Here is a 27,480-nt window from a genome sequence, read left to right as displayed (position 1 = left end):
TGCGTCTCCCCATGACTGACTGACACGGGAGTGGGAAAGGGTGCCCCCTGCCTCGGTGGGACCAGTGCTGTGGTGCTGTTCAAGTTCCAGAGCTCCTGTGGGGTCAGGCTGAGACTGCATCCTTGCGAGCTCCTCCCCATCCCCTTTCCTGCTTCTCTCCTTCTCCTGAGAGCAAAGGCCCATCAGATCCCTTGCACAGGAATCCTTGGCTTGGGCTCCTCTTCTAGAAAACCCAACCCAGGACAGGGAATTATTTGTTTTAATCCTTGCGTGGACTCTACTGAGAGCATTACTCTCAGGTTTTACAGTCTTAGGTTTTCTGTACAATTTATTTGTGTTACGAAGCAACTGCTTTAATTTTCAAATTCCCATGCTTTCCTCTTGAAATAAAAGATTACTTTATTTCAGGAGTGGCAAATTCCAGTTCTCCTGGGATAAGGCAGTGCATGGCAATGTCTGAGGCCCGCCTGGCGGGTCCGAGGTTAGCTGGGGAGCTGCAGCCTCATAGAAGGGAGCACGGCTGCTGGCTGCCATACTGGGTATGGGGTGCTGACTGGAGCTCCTGGGCCTTACGAATTGTTAAGACATTCCAAAATTTCAGATATTTATGTGAAATCTCCCAATTTTTAAACGTTGGCTCAGAGTTTCCTAAAAACCCTGTATAGGCCAGGCAAGACACGCTGTGACTGAATTTGGCCTGAGGACTGTCATTTCAAGTCCTTTGTTTTCTTGAATAAGTTGGGAAAAAGAAAAAAATCCCCTGCACCACTGATCTCCACAAGCATGCTGATAAAGGGGACATTTCTTTGCCATTGTCACCTGTTCTTACCCCAAACCTGACTAGAAAAACCTGACAAGGATCCCCATGAGACTTGGATCTATGTAAGAGGAATTCAAAACACAAACTACATGTGAGGCTCTGAGGCTGACTCTGGGGATCTGCTGGCTTCTAGAAGGCTTGCTGTTTTTTTAAGCACAATATGCATCTCCCCACCTACACTGAGATGCTTCTAGGTTGTTCTTAGAGAAGGGAAACAAACATTTCTATTTCTTGATTATAAACTCAGGAAATCCTAAAAAGTTCCAGCACAATCTCCTTAAAACGCATTTTCAGATCGAACGTCCCAATCCCGGTCTAAAACTAGGGTTCTTTCATGAAAAAGGCTCAGCGGCCTTCTAGGGACTCTATGGGGACGGAGGAAGCCACACAGGCCCGCAAGGCAGCCCACACCCACCTCCACTGTGTGCCTGATGAGCACTTCGCCCAAAGTAGCCCAACGTGACTTCAGGGAGGGGTTTTACCACTTCCTTAGGACCCAGTGGCACCATATAATCAGCTTCCCTGTGAGAGCATTTTCCTTTGCTCAATTTCACCCCATTACATGTAGTTACATTCCTCAGAGACCACCCACCACCCTCCAGTTGTTTGGACTAGCTTTATTCTGCTCCAACTTTGACCAAACATTGTTGCTGTAAAAACAATCTAAACATATTCATCTCTTTAACTTGTTTCACTTTCTGCTGTCCCACACCAGGTGGCCTCTGGGAGGCAAACCAGGAGGTCCTTCACTGATTCGATCAGCAAACACGGAGCCAGGCACTGAGCTAGGCTCTTGTAGCCCCTTGGTGTCACCTTCCGGCCCTAGGCCCCCACCTTCCCCAAGCTGTCCTGAACTTCAAATCTCCCAGGATGCTTGGAGGGTCAGATTAGGAGGACAACCCTAAGTCCCTCCAGGTTGGGGCCAGAGTGCAGGGGAAACACTCTCCAAGCGTAGATGGATTCAGAAGGTTGCCTTGAAAGAGCCCAGGCCTTAGCACAGGGGCACCCCCAACGTTGGGGGTGAGAGCATCTAGCTTCCGAGGTGGTTGGAGAAATAAGTGGGATGGAACAGAGGAAGCACAGGGCGCATGACGTGGCACGTGGTCAGTGGAACGTCAACATCATACTTGACGTTGACAGAGGTGGTGTGGGCTGGCTGGATTCATGCCTGGGGCAGAGTGTGACAAGCAAGGGGGTCACCAAACAGAATACCCTTTCGCTGAGCAACCCAGCTCATTCATTTGTTTGACTAGTGTTTATCGAGTAGCTTCCTCACTGAGAATGTGATTTTTTTAAAAAATTTGTCATTGAGGTATAGTTGATTTATAATATTATATGTTTCAGGTATACAACATGGTGATTTGCAATTTTTAAAGGTTATACTCCATTTATAGTTATTATAAAATAATGGCTATATTTCCTGTACTGTACAATATGTCCTTGTAGCTTATTTATTTTATACACAGTAGTTTGTACTTCTTACTCCCCCCCACCATCTTGCCCCATCCCCCCTCATTCCCTCTCCCCACTGGTAACCACTAGTTTGTTCTCTCTATCTCTGAGTCTGTTTCTTTGTTACATTCACTAGTTTATTTTATTTTTTAGATTCCACATATAAGTGATATTATACAGTATTTGTCTTTCTATGTCTGACTCTTTTCACTAAGCATAATACCCTCCAGGTCCATCCCTGTTGCAAATGGCAAAATTTCATTCTTTTTTATGGCTGAGTGTTATTCCATTGTGTGTATGTATGTGTGTGTGTGTATATATATATGTGTGTGTGCATATATATATATACCACATCTTCGTTATCCATTCATCTGTTGATAGACACAGGTTCCTTCTATATCTTGGCTATTATAAATAGTACTGCTATGAACATTGGGGGCATGTATGTTTTTGAATCAGTGTTTTGGTTTTCTTTGGATATATGCCCAGGAATGGAATTGCTGGGTCATATAGTAATTCTATTTTTAGTTTTTTGAAGAACCTCCATATTGTTTTCCACAGTGGCTGTACCAATTTACCTTTCCACCAACAGTGTACAGGTGTTCCCATTTCTCCACATCCTCACCAACACTTGTCATTTGTATTCTTTTTCATGATGGCCATTCTGACAGGTGTGAGGTGTTACCTCATTGTGGTTTTGATTTGTATTTCTCTAATGATTAGTGATGTTGAGCATTCTTTAATGTGTTTGTTGGCTGTCTGTATATCTTCTTTGGAGAAATGTCTATTTAGGTCTTCTGCCCATTTTTTAATCGAGAATATGATTTTTGCGTGAAGACTTGATATAAGTAAGGGAGCCATGCTGAGTTTTGGGGAAGGAAGGGTGGTCCAGACAGCAGGAACAGCAAGTATGAAGACGCTCAGGCAGGAGCAAGCTTGACATGCTCGAGGAAAAGTGAGGAGCTCAGCTGACCAAGCGACGTGAGAAGGGGAGAGCAGAGGAGCACAAGGCAGATGGGATGTGGGCACCTTAGATACTCAGATCAGGAACCTTGCCTTTTGCCATGAGTGAAATGGGAAGCAGAGGCATAACATACCTGACTTACAGCCTAACAGAATCATTCTGGCCACAGTGTTGAGAATAGACTAAAGGGACCCAGGGATTAGGATGAAGATCAGTTAGGAGGCTACTGAGAAATCCAGGGGACAGATGGTGGCCCAGGCCAGTGAAGGGGCCTTGGTGGCAGGGGAAGTGGCTGCTTTCTGGATAGGTATTGAACAGAGTCCACAAGAATTGCTAACGGAATGAAAACATGGGAGACATCAAAATGACTCCTTGGTTTTGGCTTGAGATGTCAGACGGATGGAATTTCTATTCACTAAGATGCAAAGGGGGACACGGACTATTTAGGGTGGGAATATCAGTTCACTGTGGGACATGTTTTGGGTGATAACTATTGTCAGTGAAGCCCTCCAGTTGACAGCTGTATATAAGAGACAGGAGTTCAAGGGAGAGCCCTGACTGGAGATAGATCTATTTTCAATTCATCAGATCAAGATGGGATCTACAGCTGTGAGATTGAAGGGGATCACCCACAGAGCGAATGCAGAAAGAGAAAATAGAGGCGAAGGCACAGAGGCCAAACTTATTTTCACACGGTGGCTTCAGGAGGTCATTCAAACACCAGTTTATGAAAGGAGTAATCCTAACAAATCCACAGCCAGAGAAGAATCAAGAAAAACAGCCCCACATACACACACACTCAAACATTCACTCACCTCCCTGAAGAAATTTCATCCTGGAGAATATACATGCAATGCTCCTTTTTTCCTCTCAGTATTTATTTCATGATTTTACCTCAGTTGTAAACTTCACAGCCCTGTTCATGACTGCTACATTTCACTCCCTCTCCTCTCTGCCAGGCAAACTTTCTTCGATGGCCATTGTTCAGCCTTAGAAGTTATCCATAAATTCTGTATTATCAGATCTCATCATTTGAGTTTCTTCAAGAAGAGCCCTATGGTATGTCTACGTGGTCGGCTGGAGACTCCTCGAAGCCACGTAATGGAGCTGTGGTGTGGGTATCCTTGCTTTCCTGAGTTGTGTTAACAGAATAAAGGATATGAATTTAACAAGTCTCTAGTGGACTGTGTGATGGTTAATTTTATGGTCAACTTGACTGGGTTAAGGAATGCCCAGATAGCTGGTAAAAACATGATTTCTGGGTGTGTCTGTGAAGGTGTTTCCAGAAGAGATTAGTATTTGAATCCGTATACTGAGTAAAGAAGATTGCTCTCACCAGTGCAGGTGGGCATCATCCAATCCATTGGTCCACACAGAACAGAAAGGCAGAGGAAGGATGAAATTTCTCTCTGCTTGAGCTGGGTCTTCCTTCTTTTCCTGCCTTCAGACATTGACGCTCCTGGTTCTCAGGCCCTCGGGTTCAAACTGGTGCTACACCACTGGCTTTCCTGGGCCTCCAACTTGCACATCTCTCTATATCTATCCTACTGGTTCTGTTTCTCTCAAGAACCCTGACTAATCTGTTAGTTTTTGCAATAATATTGTTGCAAAACAAAACACTCCAAACCAGTGGCTACACCAATAAGCATTTATTATGCCTTCCGGCTCACACATCTGCGGTCAGCTGGGCTTTGTGGTGAACTTGACTCCAGGCTGCAGGTTTGATTTGGGTCTGCTCCTTACATTTCCTTTTCTTGGGGGATGAATGGGCAATCAGGACACATTCTTATGGTGACAACAGAAGCACCAGAGGACGGACCTAATCACACAAGCACATTTCAAGTTTTTGTTTGTATCATATTCACTAAAATCCCACTGCCCAAGCAAGCCACATGGCCAAACCCAACATCACTGGGGCAGGAAAATATTCTCCACTTCTAGGGACCTCCCTGGTGGTCCAGTGGTTAAGAGTCCACCTTCCAATGCAGGGGATGTGGGTTCGATCCCTGGTCGGGGAACTGGGATCCCACATGCCACGGGGCAACTAAGCCCGTGCACCACAACTAGAGAGAAGCCCGCGCACTGCCGTGAAGAGCCCACGTGTCACGATGAAAGAGCCCATGCGCCACGATGAAAAATTCCATGCGCCGCAACTAAGACCCGAAGCAGCCAAATAAATAAAAATTTAAAAAAATATATTCTCCACATCTAGTCAGAAGGAAAAGGACATATATACCGGGGGAAATGGGCAGAATTGGGAACAATTCGGCAATCTACCATGTAGACTTTTCTTTGACTCTCCTCTCTATAGCAATGCCATATGGTATAAGGTTATTCTGAGCCTTGCATCCATAGACTTTCTAAGTAACAACAAGATAGAATATAGCCTGGGAACTTTGTTCTTTGGAGGCAGAATTTCTGCCTTGAACCTGACTTGCTAATGCACCAAGAATATTTGTGAGATTTAATAAAGAATAATGTTTCCAGATGAGACAGCTGGGTCAGAAAGATAGATGACTTTCTTACTGGAGAGTTGGATTTCTGCAGTGTGCTGTAGAGTAGGCTGGGATAAGTGAAATTGGAAAAGCATTCTAGGTATCCTTTCCTGGTTATTAATACAATTTTCCTCACCCAGTTTTTACAAATTGGAGCCATAATGAAATTGGCCCTGGACATTTCACACCCAAGTGTTTGCTGATTTGACCTTCTAACCACAGGATTAACAAGACCCATTTACTCTGGCTTAGTTCTGCAAATTCTTCCGGTTTCATAATTCAATCAAAGATAATAGTAAGGGAACGAGAGGCCGCTCATGGGAAAGCCAAATGCAGAGGGGAAACAAAAATAAGGGGAATCAAAGACTAAAATTTTATGTATGTCTTGAATTGGTTTGGCTGGGAACCAAATAGAAAAAATTCTTTCCCCTCTTTAGCTGGCATATTTCCACATCACAAAAGCATTGTGCTGTCTGGTTCAGTTCTGCAGCTTCTTCTCACGAAAGGCCCAGCCTAAGGGAAGGCCTGGATGCAAATTTCAGACAGAGTATGCAGGATAACTAGTTGGTGGCTTGTTTCTTGAATCCAGGGATATCCTGTACCCAGATGAAGAGGCTCCCAGGAACCCATCAGTCAATAACTCAGGGGAAAACAACCGTTGTTCATATCAAGGTCTCCTCAAGTGTAACAGTTAAGAGCATGTGCTTTGGAGTTAGAGAAACCTGAGTTCAAATCCTGAAATTGCTACTCACTAGCTATGTGACCTTGGGCACAGTACTTAATCTCTCTGAGTCCCCGCTTTGTCATCTGTACAGTGCGGAAAATAATGGCACCTGCTTCTTAAGGTTGTGGTAAGGATGAAAGGAAATGGCACATGGACAGCATTTACACAATGCCTGGGTAAGGGGTAGTTATCATTACTAGGAGGTTCTGAAGGAAGCTTTGGGCAATCACAGGTATACAGTCTGTCCTAGAGTCCCTACAATTTCTAATTTCCCCTGCTTAATGGAACTAAAAATAACAAAATATGTATCATCTTCCTAAATGCTGAAGACATACAAGTGCTATATTTCACCTACCTGTGGAAATGTATCCATTGTAGCCAAAGAAAGCACTCTTGGTTTGTCAGAAGTAGTACTCCGTAGCCAGGTGGGTCAGACACCAAGCTGGACCTGGGCAATAGAAGCCTCTGCCCTTGGCCTCCCACACACTTCAAAGAACCCATCTGGCCCTTCTCTGGTCACTATACTCCTGCCCCCACCCCCATGGAGTGAGAAGACCGCACTCTCAGTACCTGGGACCCACCTGCCCAAGGGCCCCCAAGCCTGCTTCCAAGTTGTGTGGGGCCTCTTTCCCTGATCCACCCCCCCATGAAGGACTGTGCTTCTGGGGTGTACACTTTAGGTCTGAGAACTGACCAAGAGGTGGCTGTTTGCAGGGTGTGCAGATAGAGCTTGACTGTGCTGACAGGGGTGTTTGCACTTATACATTCAAAGCCCTGGCTGTACGGAAAAAATTGAGCGCTGAGGATTGGCCCTCCCTACTCGGGAACTCCCAGGAATCCAAGAAATCCCAATTCAAATCTAGCCTTCCACATTTTTATAAAGGGTATTTGCCAAGATAGCAGGATAAGCTATTTACTTAACAACTAGTTTATACATTTTATAAAAACAATGTATATATTTGTAAACTGTAAATATTTAGATATCTGGTAGGTAGGTCTCTATGTGTATACTCTGGCTTCCAGCCCTGCAAATGTTAGGGGCAGGCCTGAATATTGCCTGGAATCTGACATTTCTCCCATTTAATTCACTTAAAAATCTCTGGGGACAGAACTCACAGCTGGCTCACCCAAACCCCAAACACCACCAAACCACCCAGGAACATGGGGAGCAGCCACAAACAGTGGTCTCATTTTGGCTCACTCATTCCAGTGACTAGTCATGCCAAAGGGCCCACGAGAACCCCAGAGTTTCCAGAATCCCTAGGTTTGCCCCCCACACCATAGGCCAGGGACTGATTAGGAGACTGCAGCAGACTGCACTTTCCAAAGGTGGCGGCAGCACTATTTCCCCTCCCACATGCTCTTCCAGGACCTTGCCACTCCTCTATCAAGAGGTGGAGTTCACGTCCCCTTCCCTTGAGGCCGGCAGGCCTTTGTGACTGCTGCCCCTGGTAGGGCACGTGAAAGTGATGCCACGTCATTCCCAAGGCCAGATCTGAAATGGTGACAGAGCCTCTGCCCAGCTCTCTCCTTCTGGGCACACCTACTGTGTAAGAAGTGCCACTCCTCTGAAACTGACATGCTGGAGAGCCCATGTGGAGACACCAGGTAGAGCTAGAGCGAGGTGCCCAAGGAAAAGACCCAGCCATGCAGAACTGCTATGTAACCAAAGAGAAGGCCGTGGAGGTAGAGGCCTGCAGCCAGATTTTCTATATTTGCAGACACTAAGTTAAAAGACTGGCTCTGAAACAATTTTTCTGATGTTCCTTCATGGTGGCCAGCTCTGCATGTGAGGGGGGAGGTAGTGTCTATGAAAACAGTCCGTTCTCACTGCTTTCCATGGCAACTGATTATTGTGATGCCCAATTGGCTACTAATAGGCACTGCTCTCCACAAATCTGGTACAAGGACCCCTGCTTGGCTCCCGCTCTGCACTGAGTGGGCCCCAGGTCACGCAGCGTCAGCAGATTTCTCCAGTAGATGAGCACCACCAATCCTTGGCCCCAGGCCAGGCCCAGACCTGAGGCTACACACAAGGGCTGGCCTGTTGAGTCCTCCAGCATCCCAGGCTTGGTCATGCGAGTCCGAGGGCTGGTCATGCGCGAAGAGGCCCCGGATCAAAGCCCTGGCCCCTCCTAGATTTGGGGGGGGAGGGGTGGGCGGTGCAGCAGGAGCTACATATATGAAACTATTGGCAAGAGCTTTCAGCACTCTTACCACAAGTCAAGTGTGTGCAGGTCATGGCTCTTTGGAGGAAAATGAAAAAAAAAAAAAATCCGTCTATATCTTATTTTTTCTTTATGCCACTTTTCACAGGGCACATCAGCTCAGGAGTTGTGCACCCCATGCACATTGGGCCAGGAGTTGTGCAGGCCCTGGGCAAGAATCTCAAATGCCAGTGCCCCCCTGGGGCCACGTAGGAGCTGTGAGCAAGCGCAGCAGCCTGGAAGGGACTGTGATGGGTTGAAACACAGGATCCTGCTACAGGGGGCATGGCCAGCTGGGAGCTGCCAAGTGGGAATGTCAGCCCACTTTTGCCAGGTCTTCACATTTTTTCCTCAAGGAGCCAGAAATTCACATTTTTTCATAAAAGCTCCCTGTTTTTAAAAGGTTGGCAATCAAAAAGAAACAATGGGTACCATGCCCAAATCCTGGGCCCTTATCACTTCAGAGAGTGTAAGCTGACTTCCAGCTGCCAGTAGCTGCTTTTCTGAAGCACTGGAAGGTCCCTTTGCCTACATGCAGAGACTGGAATTGTCAGGGAATTAACGCCTGCAGGAGTAGCCTTCAGCAACTGATAGGACTTGTTATATAAATGCCCCAGGTCCCTCACCCCAGGCTGGGATAACTTTGAAGCCATATCCCACATTGCTTCCCAGACTTTCCCCCAGGAGTAAGCACCATCACTGACAAGCTTGATAATTGACTCAATTATCGCCCATCCTTTCCCTCTCTCATGTCCCTACTCCTCCACTGGCATGTCCTGGGATCAACTCTCATATAAGCTCTGTGCACTTGGATATTGAAACCAATTCAAGATTTTTTTTTTAATGCACAGGGCCACTGTAATAAGGTTGTACATCTTATCCACTTTTCAAGGTCAACCATGAGGAGGTACACAGAGGGGAATAATCAGCCAAGCTTCTCCCACCAAGTCCTGTACCTTGGTACCAGGGTGAGTGAGAATGGTGTCGGCTGGAAGACAGGGCACCTTTCTGGAATTCACACATAGTTGTCGAATGTACTGCCAGGAGCCTTGAAAACACATCTGAGGCCAGATTTGGTTCCTACGTCTTTAGTCTATATCTTCTGATTTAGAGGATGCTGTACCCATAGCACCAGGCCAGCCCTCATCGCCACAGTGCATCCTGCCTCCTGTCCCATTGAAGCCAGCCTTCTTCCAGTTCTCTGATTTTCTCCACTATCTGTGATCAAAATTCCGTCTAAGGAAGGTAGCAAATTAATTCCATTACATGTCAGTTTATATTATGGACCATAGGTAAAAGTATTGCCTAATGCAGGAGTACTTAACGTTTTTCAGAAGTCAAAAAGTCAACATGAAACGTTCTTATATTCATTCATACAGTAAATATTTATTAAGATCCAGTCACTGTTCTACATGTTTGGTAATACGTAAGTGAACAAAACAGACAAGGACCCCTGCCCTCATTTCACTTACACTCTAGGTAGGGGAAACAGTCAATAAACAACAAGCATAATTTATTTTAAACAGCTTTATTGAGATACAGTTCACATATCAGAAAGCTCATCCATTTAAAGTATACAAGTCCATGGTTTTTATTACATTCAAGGTTGTGCAAACATCATTTTATCACCCTGAAAAGAAACCACATGTACATCAGCTGTCACTCCCCATTTCACCCGCCCCCTTCCACCTCAGCCTCTGGCAACCACTAACCACTTTCTGTCTCTACACATTTGCCTATTCTGGACATTTCATATAAGTGAAATCATACAATATGTGACTGGCTTCTTTCATTTAGCATAATGTTTTCAAGGTTCATCCACATTGTGGTATGAACGAATTTTATTGCAAAATAACATTCCATTGTATGGATATACCACATTTTATTTATTCATTCATCAGTTGATGGATATTTTGACTGTCACAAAGAGTGCTTCTATGAAAATTTGGGTACAAGTATTTGTTTCAGTATCTATTTTCAATCATTTTGTGTATATACATAGGTGTATAATTGGTAATCCTATGTTTAACTTTGTGAGGGACCACCAAACTGTTTTCCAGTGACTGCACTATTTTACATTTCCACCAGCAATGTTTAAATGTTTCTATTTCTCCACATCCTCTCCAACACTTGTTATTTTCCTTTTTTTTTTAAATTATAATCATCTTAGTGGGTGTGAAGTACTCACTCATCTGGATTTCAATTTGCATTTCTCTTATCATTAATAACACTGAACATCTTTTCAAGTGCTTGTTGGCCATTTGTATACCTTCTTTAGAGAAACAGCTTTTCAAACCCTTTGCCTATTTTTTAATTGGATTGTTTGTCTCTTTGTTGTTGAGTTGTAAGTGTTCTTTATATATCTGAATACTAAACTCTTATAAGACATATGATTTGCAAATATTTCCTCCCAGTCTGTGGGCTGTCCTTTCACTTTCTGGATGGTACCATTTGCAGCACAAAAGTTTTTCAATTTTGATGAAGTTTAATTCATCTATATTTTCTTTTGTTGTTTATGCTTTTGGTGTCATATATAAGAAAGCTTTGCCTAATGCAAGGTCATAAAGATTAATTGCTGTTTTCTTCTAAGGGTTTTATAGTTGTAGCTCTTACATGTAGGTCTATGATGCATTTTGAGTTAATTTTTGTATCTCACATAAGATAAGGGTCCAACTTCATTCTCTCACATGTGGATATCCAGTTGCCAAAAAGATTTTTCTTTCATTATTGAATGGCTTTGGTATTCTTGTTGAAAATCAATTGAACATAAATGTAAGAGTTTATTTATACATTCTCAATTCTACTCCACTGATCTATATGTCTATCCTTATGTCAATAACACACTGTCTTGATTACTGTATCTTAAGAAGTCTGAAATTTAGAAGTGTTAGTCCACTTTGTTCTTCTTTTTCAAGATTGTTTTGGTAGACTTCCCTGATGGCGCAGTGGTTAAGAATCCACCTGCCAGTGCAGGGGACACAGGTTCGAGCCCTGGTCCGGGAAGATCCCACATGCCACGGAGCAACTAAGCCCGTGTGCCACAACTACTGGGCCCGCATGACACAACTACTGAAGCCCATGTACCTAGAGCCCATGCTCTGGAACAAGAGAAGCCACCGCAATGAGAAGCCTGTGCACCACAACGAAGAGTAGCCCCCACTCGCCACAGCTAGAGAAAGCACGTGCGCAGCAACAAAGACCCAACGCTGCCAAAAATAAATAAATAAATAAATAAAATCCATAAAAAATTTAAAATAAAGGATTAGTTTTAAAAAATTGTTTTGGCTATTCTGAGTACCTTGAACTTTCATATGAATTTTAGAATCAGCTATTCGATTTCTGCCCCCAAAAAAGGCTGTTGAGATTCTGATAGGTTTTACATTGAGCCTGAGGATCAGTTTGGTGAGTAATGCCATCTTAACAATATTAAATATTCTAACACAGGAATACAAATGTCTTTCCATTTAATTTCTTTCAGTGATGTTTTCTAGTGTTTTCAGTGTACAAATCTTGCACTTCTTTGTTAATCATTCCTAAGTATTTTATTCTTTTTGATGCTCTTGTAAATAGAATTGTTTTCTAATTTAATTTTTGCATTGTTCAATACAATAATTTTTATATATTGATCTTGTATCTTATAACCTCACTGAACTCATTTATTAGTTTTTAAATAGTTTTTAAGTGGATTTCTTAGGATTTTCTGTATACCATGTTATCTGCAAATATAGTTTTACTTCTTCCTTTCCTATCTGGATGTCTTTTCTTTCTTTTCTTTGCCTAATTGTCCTAGCAAGCATAATTCTAAAAAAGTAAATAAAAGAGTGTGTTGAAAGGTGGTAAGTGCAATGGAGAAAAGAAAAAGTATATTCAGGTAAGGGAAATTGGGATTACCGGGGGTTAGAGTTGTAATTTTTAATTGCTTCTCAGTGAAGAGGTGACATTTGGAGAAAGAACGAAAGGAAGTGAAGGAGTTGAACATGCAGGCGGTGGGAACAGTCAGGGCAAAGCGCTGAGGCATGACTGTGCCAGGCAGGTTCTCCAAGAACAGCCAGGGGCCAGTGTTGCTGGAGCAGAGTAAGCAAAGGCATCTCATGCAGAGTCTTGGCACTGAAGGGTGTAGAGCAGAAGCGTGGCTTGACCTCGCATTTTGAAAGGACCACTGTGCTGAAGGGGGTAGAGGAAGAAGCAGAGTGGCCAGCTGGGGGCTATTGTAGTAATCCTGGAGAAAGGTGATGGTGGCTTAACCAGGGTGCTGTCCATGGAGGTGGTGAGAAGAGATTGAAGTCTAGATATATTTTGAAGATAGAGTTGACAGAATCTGTTGACAGATTAGATGAACAGTGTGAAAAAGAGGAGTCAAGATGAGTCCAAGGTTTTTGGCCTAAGCGATTGAAACGCTAGAGTTGCCGTGACCTCAGATGGGGACAACTATAGAAGGAATAGGTTTTAAAGAGAAGATAAGGATTCACTTTTAAACACATTGAATTTGAAATGTCTACTAGATCTCCAAGCAGAGATCTCAAGTAGGGAATTAGATATACAACACTAGATTCAAGAGAGAAATCTGAGTTTGAAATATAAATTGAGAATCATTGCCATCTAGATGGCATTTGAAGCCATGCAATGGGATGTGAGCACCAAGGTGGTGAGTGTCCAGAGGAGAGACGAGGACTGAGGCGTGAGATGTGGAGCCTTCTGGCACCTACAGGCTGGGAAGAAGAGAACGTTCCAGGAGACAAGGCTGAGACAGAGCTGCCAGAGAGGCAGGAGGCAAACCAGGAGAGCACAGTGACCTGAAGACAAGTGAAGAAGTGTGTGAAGGAGGGAGGGGGATCAACTGTGTCAACCGTTTCTGAACGGTCAAGAAGGTTGTGGACTGGGAGCTGACCACTGGCAAGCTGACCAAAGAGGGAGCATTTGTTTTCTACACTTCCTTTCATTGGGAGAAAGCACAGGTGGGCAGCGCTACACGACAAGAGTAAGGACTGTACAGAAGGCCAGAGACAGTATTTGACTCTCTAGGGCCTGTTTCGTTATCTTTTGCTACACAACAAATTACCCCAAACTTATTGGCTTGAAATAACAATTATCATCTCACAGTTCTTAAAAGTCACAAATCTGGGCATGGCTCAGTTGCAGTATCTCTCCCCAGGCTACACTCAAGGTGTCAGCAAGGGACTTCCCTGCTGGCGCAGTGACTAAGAATCCACCTGCCAATGCAAGGGACACGGGTTTGAGCCCTGGTCCAGGAAGATCCCACATGCCACGGAGCAACTAAGCCCATGTGCCACAACTACTGGGCCCACATGACACAACTACTGAAGCCCATGCACCTACAGCCCATGCTCTGGAACAAGAGAAGCCACCGCAATGAGAAGCCCGCACAACGCAACGAAGAGTAGCCCCTGCTTACCGCAACTAGAGAAAGCCCGCATGCAGCAACGAAGACCCAACGCAGCAAAAAATAAATTAATTTTTTTAAAAAAAAGGTGTCAGCAAGAGCTGCAGTCTTATCTCAAGGCTCGCCTGGCGAAGGCTCGGCTGCCAAGCTCACTCAAGGGGTCGTTGGCAGGACTCAGCTCCCCACTAGCTGTTGGCTAAAGGGGGCCATCAGCTCCTCTCCACATAATCCTCTCCATAAGGCAGCTCCAAATACAGCAGCTGGCTTCCTCGGAGTGAGCAAATAAGAGGCCCATAGATAATACCAGCAAGAGACAGAGAGCCAGCAAGATGGAAGTCAAGCTTTTTGTTATTTAATCATGAACATGAGATGCCAGCACTATTGCCATATTCTGTTCATAAGAAGCAAGTGACTGGGTTCAACCCACACTCGGGAGGGATTACACAGGGGCATAAGTACCAAGAAGTGGGTATCACTAGGGACCCTGACAGAAGCTGCCCACCAAGCAAATCCAGGACTATAAAATGCGTTGAAAAAAAAAACTAACACTACATGACTGGCATTTCGCCAGTGCATAATAAAAATAAAAAACAAGTAAAATAATTCTACTCAGGAAATGAACTTATTTATGAATGACTAAACCATGACTAAACTGAAAACTCTTGGAGCCCAAGGACTCAATCTTCTTAAAACACTCAGCACCAGCATATTGTTTAGCATACACTTGGCATACATGAGTGACACATTTTGCAATGTGATAATTCTCAAAAAATAGAGGGGCTGATAATAGAAGAGTTAGGTTTGCCATCCCTGTGACTCGGTTCAATGATTCGAATTTGGGCTCTGCTGTGTGATTTGGGGCAAGTCACTCAACCTCTCCATGCCTCAGGTGCTGCGTATGTAGAATGCAGATATTAATACCCACCACCCCCAGACTGCTGTGTTGGTGAAATGCAAAACTGTATGTAAAGATACTGAGCACAGTATTTGAGCACTGGTCCATCATAAGTGCTCAAAGTAGGTTATCATTTTTAAAAAGGAGGTTATTATTTTACTGCTACCTTTATGAACATAAATTATAACAACTGAAGGAATTTGTGTTGAATGAGATGATTGAATGAGATGTCTGAATGCGTGAAAGATCCTATACATGTGTACTCTTGTATACCTGGCTTCTAGTAAGTGTCCAATAAATGGATATTATCATGACTATTAATTGTATGGTGCAAATCATAATTACTGAAGGAATTTGAGTGTTCTCGTTTACTCTGTTAGTTCATATTCATTCTTCAAAACAGTCCTCAGCATACCTCCTCCTGGTACCCTTCTGGACTGGCCATATCCAGTTTCACTTATCTGGGTAAGCAGAATCTGTCATGTGATGTGCCTGTGTGTCCCAGACCGCTAAGTTCTATTCTGGGGCTTTTTCGTGGCATGCCCTATTTCTCCCATTTGATTGTGGCACCTCAAGAGCTGGGCTGTGGGTTTTCCTCCTTCCACACACCCCCAGGACCTAGCAGTGTGTTCTGTACCCCGTCCTGCTCCGCCCAATCCACATGCCATACAGCCAGACACAATAACTCTGGTACACTGCCTGCTAACACAACTGGGAGATAACCCTAGCTGGCTGGCCAGAGGGCTGCAGGGGAGGGCAGAAGGTGGAGGAAGGAACAAAAGCATACCGCTGGAAGGGCAAAGGCAAGCTGCATGGTCGCATTCAGTCTTGCAGAGAGTGGTGGGAGCCATCGGTAATACCTGCTCCCACACCAAGGCCCCCCACAGAGCCATGCAGCTGAATGATGGAGATTCGAATGCGGCTCTGCTCCAGTCAGGCCACTCCGTGAGTGGTGGCCACTCCATGCTGAGGGCAACATTTGTGAATCAAGTTGGTCCAAAGGATAGAGAAGGGCCTTGAATCAGCCAGCACAGCTCTGTTAGGAGCTGTGTGGCTTCAGGCAGTTAACTTAACTTCTCTGAGCTTCTCAGTTGTCTAAACAGCTAATACTTACTGAGCACCTCCTGTGTACTAAGCATCATTCTTAGTATATATTATTTAATATCACAATAACCCATATGGCAGGTACTATTGTTGTATCTATTTTACTGATGAGGAAACTGAGGCACAGGGCACTGAGAAGTCTACTCAGGCTCAAATAGCTCAAATGTGGTGCGGGCAGGATTTGAGTCCATAACAAACACCCACCATGGTCCTAACCTCATACATTAGTCAGGGTTCTCCAGAGAAACAGAACCAGTAGGATATGTAACAAAAGCTTTCCTATAAGAAATCGGCTCATGCAGTTATGGAAACTGACAGCCCCAAGATCTGCAGGTAAGTCAGCAGCTGGAAACCAAGGAGAGCTGAAGGTGTGGTTCCAGGCTGAAGGCCAGAAGGCTGGAGACCCAGGAAGAGCCAGTGTTTCAGTTCAAGTCTGAAGGCAGGAAAAAGCTGATGTTCCAGTTTGAAGGCCATCCAAGAGAAAGAATACTTTCTTACTCAGAGAAGGGTCAGCCTTTTTGTTCTATTCAGGCTTTCAACTGACTGGATAAGGCCCACCCACATTAGGGAGGGTGATTTGCTTTACTCAGTCTACCAATTTAAATGTTCATCTCATCCAGAAACACCCTCACAGATGCCCAGAATAATGTCTGACCATATATGTAAGCACCCATGAACCAGTCAAGTGGACACATAAAATTAACCACCGTGCTTCACAAGTGTTAACTGAGAATTAAATGGGACACTATATGTAAAAGTTTAAAAAAAATAAAAAACAAGATCTGGCAAACAATGATCAATAAATGGTAGCTAAAAAGGAATATATATATATATATTCATTAAGAAAATGTGACTCAGCTTCAGCTGCTAATAAGTGGGTTTGGGGCTAAAAGTTTGGTATGGCTTTAATAGAAACTCACTTGACTCCTTTGTTAAATGTTGTTAAAAGTACAGCTTGGGAGCCCCCCTGGACCAGAGAAATCAATGCAGGGGACCCTAGCCTTCCAGTATTTAGCACTAGAAGCTGAGAATGGACATCCATTTACTCCAACCCAGTTTAACTGGCATGTATTAAGCACTTGCTGCCTGCCAGGCGACGTGCTGGAATCATCTGTTCATCGCCTGTGATCCTCAAGGACCCCGCACACAAGTTGCCATCACGCCCATGTGGCAGATGGAAAAACTGGGGCGCAGAGAGCTGGCGTGGCTTACTCAATATCTCTCAGCTGACAAGTGATAGAGTCAATGTCAGAATTCAGAACTGCTTGCCTCAAAACAGGTGCCCTCACTTCTATGCCACAGATGTCCACCTGGTTTCCAAGGATTTTGCGATGGCACCCCCAAATCACGGAGAAGTTGTCTTGTCCTGAGAGAACATTCACAAACTAACTTTGATCAAGACAAAAGAAACATGCTTGGGCTCAAGTTTTGCAAATTGCCACTTTGGAGACTGCTTACTCAAGCAAAGAGGAAAACATCAGTTATTTCAGTAAAAGCTATTTTGCTCATTCGAGTCCATCGGTGTATCCTCTCGTTATGCGGGAAGGAAAACTCTCAGGGAAGTTCCATTCCCTTCCTGGGTGCCTGCTCTACTCCAGGGTCAGATGGATCCAGGGTCAGAGAATTTTATTGTCACAACAGCTGTTATTAATGGTAACTGTGCTGTCTTGCCCCATGTAAGAGCTCTCCATGGAGGAGGAGAAAACCTGCGCTCAGAGCATCCCTGGGAGGCGGCCCTCAGCAGGAGGCAGGATGTTGCCTGGCAGAGGCAGACTCCCACGAATGGGGAGGCGGAAATGGCCTGTTCCAGGGCAGAAGGTGGACACAGAGGATCTTTTAGGGGGAGTCTTAAAACCACAAGGCCTTATAAAGCAATGGACCTTCCAAGGAAAGGGAGTGCAGATGGCCTGATCTGTGAGAGCAGCCTCCCACTGATCCCTGTGGTGTGAAGTGGTCTCAGAGGGGGTTCTGTGTAGCCCTCAGGAGCACATCAAAAGAGGCTGCAGTGGGTTTAAACATTTGGAAGCTAAGATAAGAATTGGAGGAAAACAACCAATGCTGTTCTCTTCTTCTGGGGTCAGTTCTATCTTCAGAGCCCTCCTGGGCCTAATGAATGACCTCTAACTGCCTCCAGAGAGGCCAAGACCAGGAGAGCAAGTGGTCTGGCAAAGACCATGAACTGTCTCCAGAAGGCCCAGGCCATCTCTTGTCACTTTCACACAGCACGTGGGGTTAACGGTGATATTAAGCTGGGAGGATTCTCTAAGGATAATGAACACAATATGAAACAGCCCCCTCTAACCGCGCTCAGGCAGGAGAGCAGCAAGGAGGGCACTCACGTTCCAGACTTCTCTGAGGAGGGCAGGAGTCCCAGAAGTTTTATTTCTTTTACTCAGCTTGGAGACATTTTCCCCCAAATCATTCTGTTCAGCCCTTCTTCAGCCACGAACTGGCAGAACCTACAACACGGGTTCTCATGAGCTTTAGGAATTCAGCTTCCTATTTTTTTCCAATTCCAAATATAAAACAAACCCAAAAAAGCATTAAAATAATTTGAACTTCAAAGACTCTAATTCCTAGTGGCCACAATGAAATTAAATAAGAATCAGTCTCTCTCTCTCTCTCTCTCTCTCTCTCTCATCTTCTCCCTCTCTCATTTTTCTCCCTTTCTAAGGAGAGGAAAATAAAAGCAAAAAGGACATGGAGCCCATGCAACTCCAGGAAATGCTTGCATGAAGCTTCTTTAGCTTCTAACTAACATTTGTAACCAAGGATCAGCAGAGCAGCCTCTTGTAATTACCGTTGTTGCCCCATTTGCGGCTATCTCCGCGAGGCCAGTAAATCTTAAAATTACAGGCTGACCACCCCGGAGAACTGAGACAGAGTCAGCCACATCTCTCAAAGGCACTGCCCTGGGCAATTCCCACCCCCTGAGATGACTTGCTCGCCAGGGAGAAGGCCCCGCCTGGGAGCGACTCCCAGACCTTGCTGCGGCTTGGAAATAAATAAAACCAGGGTGGGTGGCCCAGGATGCAGGCACCCCTTGTGAGCAGAAGAGGAGGCTGCTGGTCCACTATCCCTGTCACACCTTCCATCACCCCAGCCCAGCTTGGGCTCCTGGTTAGGCCCCAGAGATGGACAAGAAGAGGAGAGAGCCAAGGAACAGAGAAGTGGAAAGTAGAAATGCCTTGACAGGGAGACATTTGCCTCTAGAAATACTGTTCCTCTCTGTTGAGGAGCACGACACCTGCAGAGGTCAGCTAGCTTAACACCCGGGTCATTTTATGTGAATGGAGCTCAAGATTTGACTTGAGATTTAACCATGATCTGCTGACTTAACCCTGCAGATCTTGGGGCTTGTCAGTCTCCATAACCGCATGAGCCAGTTTCTTACAGGAAATCTTTTATTACATATCCTACGGATTCTGTTTCTCTGGAGAACCCTGACCAATGTATGAGGTTAGGACCATGGTGGCTGTGTGTTATGGACTCAAATCCTGCCCGTACCACATTTGTGCTATTTGAACCTGGGTAGGTTTCTCAATGCCCTGTGCCTCAGTTTCCTCATCAGTAAAATAGATGCAATGATAGTACCTACCATATGGGTTATTGTGGGATGAAATAATATATGCTAAGAATGATGCTTAGTACACAGGAGGTTCTCAGTAAGTATTAGCTGTTTAGACAACTGAGAAGCTCAGAGAAGTTAAGTTAACTGCCTGAAACCACACAGCTCCTAACAGAGCTGTGCTGATTCAAGACCCTTCTCTATCCTTTGGACCAACTTGATTCACAAATGCTGCCCAATGCCAAGAGCCTAGGATAATAAAGTGCAGTCTCAGTGTTTTGTACATCACATGTGGAGTTCATGATTTTGCCCTTACATAATGCATTTCATTCAGCTTTTTAAATTTGGCTATAGATACCTATAAATCTGTCTTATTACTGCCTTTATCAATTCTGCTATTTACAAAAGTCCAGCAGCATATGATTTTGTGGTTAATTAGTATAAATAATGCTTCTGGGTCAAACATTAAAATAATATTCCCCAAGCCATTTAGCACCTATCAATGGCCTGCTGTCTAGATGTTCTGTCTTATCTGCTTTTAGCTGGCATCCACCAACCCCTCCACTGATCAGCCTAATTCCCTACATATGTCCCTTTCAGCATCTCCAGAAAAGGTGGCTCTGGGTGGCTCTGTGTGTGTGTGTGTGTGTGTGTGTGTGTGTATGTATGTATGTGTGTGTCTCAGGTAGAGCATTGGTCTTTGCCTCCTGCTGAAGAGAATGACTCAGAGTTTAGGTGACTTGCTCAAAGCCACAGAACAAAGAAACAAACAAACAGAAACTCAAAATGCTTTCTTCCTACTGTTCTTTCTGCTGCCCCGGAAGGTCAGATGTCTGAGGAGCACCGTCCAGATTTGGACACCATTGCATTTCCATTTCAGAGAAAGAGAGATCCATCAACCAAATTGGTTGCCACAGTACAAGTTTCCTATACACAGACAAGAGGAAGTTCTGAATTAAGATTCCTACAAAATACAACAAACAAAAGAGAATTACAGAAGAGAAAAAAGGGAAGGAGGGAGGGAAAGAGGTAGGGAGAAGACAGAGAGAGGAAGGAAGGGGACATCGTGGACAGTCAGTTTTGCAAAGGAGGTTTTAGCTGCTCCAGGGGCTGCTGGGAGGGAAAGGGTGGAAGGCAAGGAAGAATTCACTCACCAGTGGTGGTCAGTTTGGAATTGTTTACAGCGCAAGTGCCCCGAGGGGGCTTTGCTTACACAAAGCAGACTTCAAAGAGCCCGTCAGACATTAACAGACTGACCCTCCACCATTCCCACCCCCAGTCTCAGGGAGCCTGGGGTTAGGACAGCAGTCTTCAACCGGGAAACTGAGGACAAAAAAAGGAGCCAGTGAAGAAACTGGGAATGCCCCCCAAGACTCTGCCACTAAGACCCACTGCTCACATTGCCATCAAAGGTATTGCCCTCATCAGGAGCCGGCTGGCCTGCACGCCTCAGTGTTTAAAGGATCCAGTTCTCTTTGGAGCCAGAGATACAGGAAGTCCCAGGTGAATTATAAAAGCCAGCAGTTTCCAGGTCTCTCCCGTTCGAGGCCAGCAGTCTCCGTGGGCCGATAGTGGCCCTTACTAAGTTCCTGAGGACTGGCAGAATCTAGGCATGCCCTCCCCACAACCCCCCAGATATTTGCATCCATTCGGCGCTTGGATTCCCCCTCCGGCTCCTATGGAGAAAAGGCTGCTGGAAACCCAGACACCCTGTGGAGGGGACTGGTGCCAAGTCGTCTGGGGCCCCCTCCCCCGGGAAGCAAGAAGCACAGCCAGCCTTGTCACCATGCCCTAAAGGAGGATGGATGGCCCCGGTAAACCGATCCTCGCTAATGTAACCATAGGTGCTATTTCATTTAAATACATCGACCCAGACATTTCCCATCAGTACAGCGCCTTTCCCTGAGGCCTGCCTCTGCTCCCTCCAAAGCCTCAAACCACCCGGGTTAATGACACGCCCAGGCTGGGGACCAGAGTGTGTTAAGTGTCTTTGCAATGGCAAATGAGGGGCCCCCAAAGTCTTCCCTTTCTTCATTTATCATTTTCTATAATGTACCTATCACATACCCTGCTCCTCTCGCCTTTGCCAAACTAAACAGCCTTAGTCCTGCTAATCTCTCCTCAGATGGAGACCGGGGCCATAAATCTAATCACCGTGGAAAGAAGGCCTTCCCTGACCATGCCTTGGGCGCTCCGCACAGCACATATTATAAAACACACAGCAGATAATGGCAGAACTGCTGTCACAGGGCGCGTTATAAAATGCAGATGTTGTCAGGAAGAATGCGCCTGTTGTGAAGTTTCAACTGTAAATTAGCCAGCTTGCTAAAAGGATAAAGGCCATTTAATTTGCTCATCAACTCCACCCTCTCTCCTCTTTATCCTTTGTCTCCATGGCACATTATGTTTGAATAAAATTCCGGGTAGAAATTGGAAATAGAGGACTCTGGCACTGGCTTTGCCAGGTAACATGAAATTAAATCCCACAAGTCTGTTCTCTATGTCTGTAAGTCTGTTTCTGTTTTGTAGATAAGTTCATTTGTATCATATTTTAAACCATAATGGAAAAGAATAGGAAAAAGAATCCATATATATATAACTGAATCACTTTGCTGTACAGTAGAAATTAAGATAATATTGTAAATCAACTATACTTCAATAAAATATTTTTTTTTAGAAAATCCCATTAGCTTCTTGAATCAATTTTAAAAAGTAAAAGTTAAACATGTTGTCTGTATGCATTTTTTAAGTAATAGAATCCATTCTCAGCCCCCCAGACCTGACTTAACCCCCACCCCATGACTCCCCACCATGACATATTGAGGTGGGCTGCCCACAAACCTCTTCCTTCCAACCACCTCCAAGATGTCATGAACTTATTAATGTCTTTTTCAACGAACACTAAATTTTGCGGCATTCTGCTTTCAGAAAGTGAAAGAAACGGAGTTATTTTGTTTTTGTTTTCCTTTTTTTTTTACATCTTTAAAAAAGAACAGCAGTGGGCTAAATCTCTCATAGCACATTGCAGGGATGTTAATAAGGTCTTTAAGGAAGGCAGATGTACTGAGAGTATCCCTTTGGTCACCAAGAAAACTAAATTCTTCCTTTTATCCCTCTCTTCTCCCAGTCATCTTCAAGAAAGGAGAGTGGTTCAAAGAGACAGGAGATACTAGAAAGAGGAAATATTAAGACCTTTGTTACTACTTATGCTTTAAATGTCTGCCTTGGAGAAAAGAACTGAGTGTGAGACTTGGGAGTGGTCAGTTATACGCCCATGCCAGTGCCCAAGAAGCAAATCACCTGGCTCAGCTCTCCCCAGGTGGGGCCAGACTGGAACTACGAAACCCCATTGTTCCTCAGGTTGGGTCTGGCCTGGCCCTCATCTGGGGCAGTAAGTAGCCTAGGAAAGACCTAGGTCCCAAGTTACCCCGTGATCCATGCTACTTCAACAGGTCAAGATAAGAATCTGGAGAACTACCAGAAAATCAGTTCTGAGAATAAGCATGGACCATCTTATTGAGCCATCAGTGTTATCCAATGATAAGCAATTGAAAATATTAATGTGTACATTAAGACAAGCATATTTTTTAAAGGCACATTTATTTGTGTTAAATGCAAGACTCATATCAACATTTAGGGGGAGAGGGAACAGGCAATGAATTTTGAGCTTGTGACTAGCACCCTCAGAAGTCCCATAGCCCTCAGGGGTCTATTCCCTTCTCTGCAAGTCAAATTTGAGAAGCATCTTAGTGGGCCATAGCCCATCTCCTAAGAACACAGAGCTGGGAAGGAGGACTCAAAGAACGGAATTAATGCCAATATTGCAGAGGTCTCGGGGGAAAACACAACAGCGAGCTGCTCAGAGGGCCATGGGGCCCAGGATTGGAGTCCAGGTGTTCTAAGGACCATCCCTATGAGGTTCAGGAACCAGGGCAAGACAAATTTGGAAGTTGGGACCCTTCTTGTCATAGACCAGGGAACCTTCCTCTCTCTCTTAATTTGAGTTCTCCCAGAAGCAGACCCTTAGACAAGAATTCACATGTAAGTAGTTCATTTCATACGGGATCCTAGGAAACATCAGTGGGAGTGGGGAAGTGAGATGGCGTAAGATAGACCTCCAATTAGGGATGCATCATCCAGAAAGCTACCACTGTGGATAATTGGAGCTTGATCCCTCTGAGGAATTCTGGAAAATACATAGAACATTTGCCTCAGAAGCATCCCACCAATGGCCAAGGGCACTGGGGTACTTATACACCAACTCCCTACATACTGGTGGGGTGTTGCTGGGGGAGGGGAGAGGTCATGAATTTCCCGCACTTCTGCCTTGAAGCAGAAGCTCACCCCAGTACACAAAGAAAGCCCTTCAGTAAAGAGATGCAGGGGCTAGCCGCTGGAAATCAACGTGCACTGAAAGGGTAAGGGTGAGAGGGTATTGACTAGGTACACGTACCTCTGCACCAAAGGCTCTAGTCCTCTTCACCGAGGGTTAAGCACCAGACATGGTGGCTGACCTCAACCTTTAGATAAAAATGACACGCTACCACTACTGAAAGCTTATGTATGGGCAGTGTGTTAGATGCTCCTTATTTGCTCCTCCCAACAAGCCAATGGGTAGATATTGTGATCACAGAGAAGATAATTGGCTGTCACAATTGGAGTAGCTTCTGTAGAGACTTGCCACTGGTAAGGCTGGGACTTGAACCTAGAGTCCATCGGCATAACCTCTGCCTATGTGGTCAGTACAGAATTCCTGTCCAGCCACACCCCTGCCGCAGGTAACTGCCCTACGCACGCCCCCTCCCCCAGGAGACACAGTGAGGTTTTTGTAATATGCGATTGAGCTCTCCCATCTTGCCACAGCTTTGGGGACCAAGGGATGGGAAGTTGACCATTTGACAACCCAGGCCCCTGTGTGGCTTGAAAAGGTGAACTAAATAAATCAATTCCTGTCCTGGGATTTGGAACTGGTAACTGGAGACCTAGGAGTCAGCCAAGTGAACTGGGGGGGTGAGTGCAGTGGAGTTACACGTGAAGTGAATAGTCCTTGTTTTTGCCCTGTCGCTCCCCTTTCTTCTGGTCTCCTCACTTCTTCACTTCCTTTTTCATTTTTTAAGAACTACCTTCTCTATTATGCAAGTATGGTGTTAAGAGGTCAAGATACCCTGTCACCTCTGGCTCAAGATGCCATTGACCCATGCTAGGATAACTGGACTCCTTCCCTCTCGGGAAATTGACTCTTGAGTGGAGAGACACTAGGATAAAAAGCAGCTGAGATCAAAGCTCTGAAGTGATTGTCCACTCTTTCTGAGGCCTAGACATTAGCTTTTTCTTTCACTCTATGTGCTGCCCTGCAGCCATAGTGCTGGTATCCTGCCATACCCCCTGGCACCCACTGCTCCCTTACTCACTGTTCCAGTTATCTGGTGTTGCTTAACAAACCACCCCAAAACTTAGCAGAGTAAAACAATAATTTATTATTACTGTGGGGGTTGATGGGATCAGCTGGGTTGTTCTCACTTGGGGTCTCTCTCTCATATCGTTGCAGCCAGTCTAAGGCCAAGGCCAAGTTCATCTGAAGGCTTCTTCACTCACCTATGTGGTATCAGTCTGGGATGTCTGGAGTGTCTTGGGGCTGGCAGGGCATCTCTCCATGTGGCCTCTTCATATGGCTAGTTTGGGCTTCCTCACAGCATGGTGGTCTTGAAGTAGCTGGATTTCTTCGACAGGTGCTGGTTTCTCACAGTATTCTACTTCTCAAAAGTCACCAGCCCACCCAGATTCAAGAGGACAGAGGAATAGACTCCACCTTTCAACAGGGGGATAGCTGGTGCATACGTGGAAGGAAGGAATTGATGAATGGTAGCCATCTTGGAGCCAGAGCCAATAGCCAGTGGCTCTTTACTTCAGGTGCATGCAACTCTGCCTGAGGACGTTCTCTGGCTGGAAGTGTACTATGCCTGCCTATGGAAGACAGAATTCCAGAGAATTAACACCCCCGGGAGCAGTTCTTAACTACAGATGAATGGGAGTATAAATGCCCCAGCTGCCTCAAATCTGGGTGGATTAAATCACAGGTGACATCTGTATGGTTTCCCAGAGGTCCCCAAAGTGATTGAGCCCTGACTGCCCAGAGTGGAAACCTGCTTCTTGTTATACCCTCAGTGGCTGCCTTCTTTTCCCCAACTTACTTCTCCAGTCCTCTACTTGGGCCTACTGATATCTCCTCTCAAAAAAACAAAAACAAAAAGCATACAAACAACCCCTCCCCAAAAGACAACTTGCACCCAAAGCCTTTTCTCAAAGTCTGCTTCTGAGGGAACCTACTGCACACATACCCCATTATTTTCCCAAAATATTTCTTCCTCGGGTAGGTTAACCAGAGTTGGTTTCTTTCGCTTTCAACCAAAGAACAGTAAATGATAGAATGTAGAAAGGGGCCAGAGAGAGGGTGGGGAGCCACAATGTCCAAGTGCCACCCAGGTCACGGCCCTCCAGGACAGTGGAGCCAAACAGCCAGCTGCTCTGCAGAGGAGGATGGAGCAAGCCCACACGGAGAGAAACGCCTCCGCAGAGGCCAGCTCTCTTCAGTCCTCCCCTGTGATCCCACTCTCCGCAGAAGTTCTTGCCCTTGGAAGAATGTGACTGAGCCCCTTCCGTGGAAGCAAGCGATTCACAGGTTTGAAGGGCCAGGTAGAACCATGGAGACGACTCCTGTCAGCAGTCAGGGATTTCCACAGAAATCTTTTTCCCCTCCCTCTGCCTCTTCACTCACGCTCTACCCCACAGGGCCTGGCCTTACCTGTGAGCTCTGTGGTTCAAATAGCATATGAGATGTCCTCTTGCCCCGAACACCCCCCATTAACGAGGCTTAGGAAGATTACCGGAAATGAGGGCATTCAGTTGCTTTCCTAAAATGCCTCTGAGGACAATTAAATAGAGAAAATTTGAACTTTGATGGGATGTAGTGAGAGATATAGTGAGGGCTGATGCCAGAGACTGTAGGAACCCAGAGAACAATCTGAGGGCACGGTATGCCTGGGGACAAGAAGAGACAGTACCTGAGGGAAGGAGAGGGAGGGAAAGGCAAAGGTACCCAAGACCTGCATCCCTGCTTGGGGTGACTGAGGAAACCATACTTAACTTTGGAGTAAGACCCAATTTGTAGGATTTCTGGTTAGAACTAACGGGTAAAGAATTTCGTGGATATCTAATCAATGCTTTCACTCTACATTGAGTATTTATACCTGAGGACCTGAAAACTCTCTAAAAACAAACATTCCTCTCCCATGCAGGAAAACAGTGATTTGAAAAACATAGGAGGCCCCTGGTACGAAAAGGTTCAATGACTTATCCAAATAAAACCAGCAAAATTTGACGCTTTTAGACTGGGTTCATAGTAGATTATCCAGATAATTTATCATCTAAACTGGAACACCTTTGAGAGTAAAATGGAGCACTATTCATTATTAAGCCAGGATGTCCCAGGTAAACCGTGATATGAGTTCAGGAGCCCCAGGGCATGTTCTACTTTCCTCTACTGGGAGGCATCCTTGGCTAGTGAGCGAAAGTCTTCCATATGCACCTAAATAAAACTTGTAATTCACGTATTCCTCCTTGGTGGATATGGACAGTGGAAAATGCTCTAATCTTAGAACTAAAAGACTTGAACTGGGCTTCCCTGGTGGCGCAGTTGTTGAGAGTCCGCCTGCCAATGCAGGGGACACGGGTTCGAGCCCTGGTCGGGGCGGATCCCACATGCCGCGAAGCAACTAGGCCCGTGTGCCACAACTGCTGAGCCTGCGCTCTAGAGCCCGTGAGCCACAACTACTGAGCCCGCGTGCCACAAC

At 45.3% G+C, this 27,480-nt stretch overlaps 1 long non-coding RNA gene across 1 annotated transcript in view; it reads right to left on the bottom strand.

Moving 5' to 3' along the window:
- LOC309664512 overlaps positions 1 to 14,690 on the bottom strand; it is a 174,995-nt gene extending 160,305 nt beyond the window's left edge. The window contains exon 1 of the long non-coding RNA XR_014265862.1: positions 13,873 to 14,690. This is a non-coding gene — a long non-coding RNA (uncharacterized lncRNA). The remainder of the gene's footprint in view (positions 1 to 13,872) is intronic.
- Positions 14,691 to 27,480: the final 12,790 nt, after the last annotated feature.

This window comes from Balaenoptera physalus (genome assembly GCF_965194825.1).
Source record: "Balaenoptera physalus genome assembly, chromosome: 7".
Taxonomy (NCBI): domain Eukaryota; kingdom Metazoa; phylum Chordata; class Mammalia; order Artiodactyla; family Balaenopteridae; genus Balaenoptera; species Balaenoptera physalus.
The sequence above is the reverse complement of the archived record's forward strand: the minus strand, read 5'-3'. Positions and strand labels throughout refer to the sequence as shown.